Source organism: Schistocerca piceifrons, chromosome 4 (genome assembly GCF_021461385.2).
Source record: "Schistocerca piceifrons isolate TAMUIC-IGC-003096 chromosome 4, iqSchPice1.1, whole genome shotgun sequence".
Taxonomy (NCBI): domain Eukaryota; kingdom Metazoa; phylum Arthropoda; class Insecta; order Orthoptera; family Acrididae; genus Schistocerca; species Schistocerca piceifrons.
In genome coordinates this window covers 551,085,278-551,086,033 of record NC_060141.1, presented here as the reverse complement: position 1 = coordinate 551,086,033, position 756 = coordinate 551,085,278, and positions in this window count along the sequence as shown.

Here is a 756-nt window from a genome sequence, read left to right as displayed (position 1 = left end):
TATAATGTCTGAACATTTTTATTTATTTACTAGCTGACAAACTCGCACTATCCGTGTTTCATTTTGCCAATTTTCTGTTAGAAACGGAAACAAAAAATTGACTGTTTCTGTAGCGTAATATCGATAAAATTTCATTTCCACGTATTCCTGAATAGAGCTTTGAAATTATGAAACAGTCGTACAAAGAAATGTGCATAACATACCAATGTATAAATAAAGTAGCTTCACGTATCTACACCGCCATTTTGTAAACGTCTCTATCACAAAGCCTCTTCATAACTCTATAGATAGCTACTGTTTTCACCTACATCTAAAGTGCTGCCAGGTGTCTTGGATTACCTTGACTCGATTGCAGGAGTCTCTTAATACCTAAGAGTAAATGTATTAAAACTTCTTGCATGATAAGGCAGTTTTTCACAGATCTCATTTTTTATGTCGTCATATCTGCTGAACTATGACAGGTAGGTGGTTATTACCCCGACAACGATTGTTGCGCGATAGTAAAGGATATGTATACCAAGTTTGGTTGAAATCGGTCTGTGGAGACGTGGAATACGCACACACACACACACACACACACACACATACACACACACACGCACATACACACACTCAACCATTTTTATAATATGAATGGATTTATTTAACATCGTACAAGTGTTTCACACATTACGTTTTTTTACGGCGTAGTCACCTAATAAATAACAATTTTAATATGGTAAATATAATAACATTATTCGAGTGTTATAGAGACAA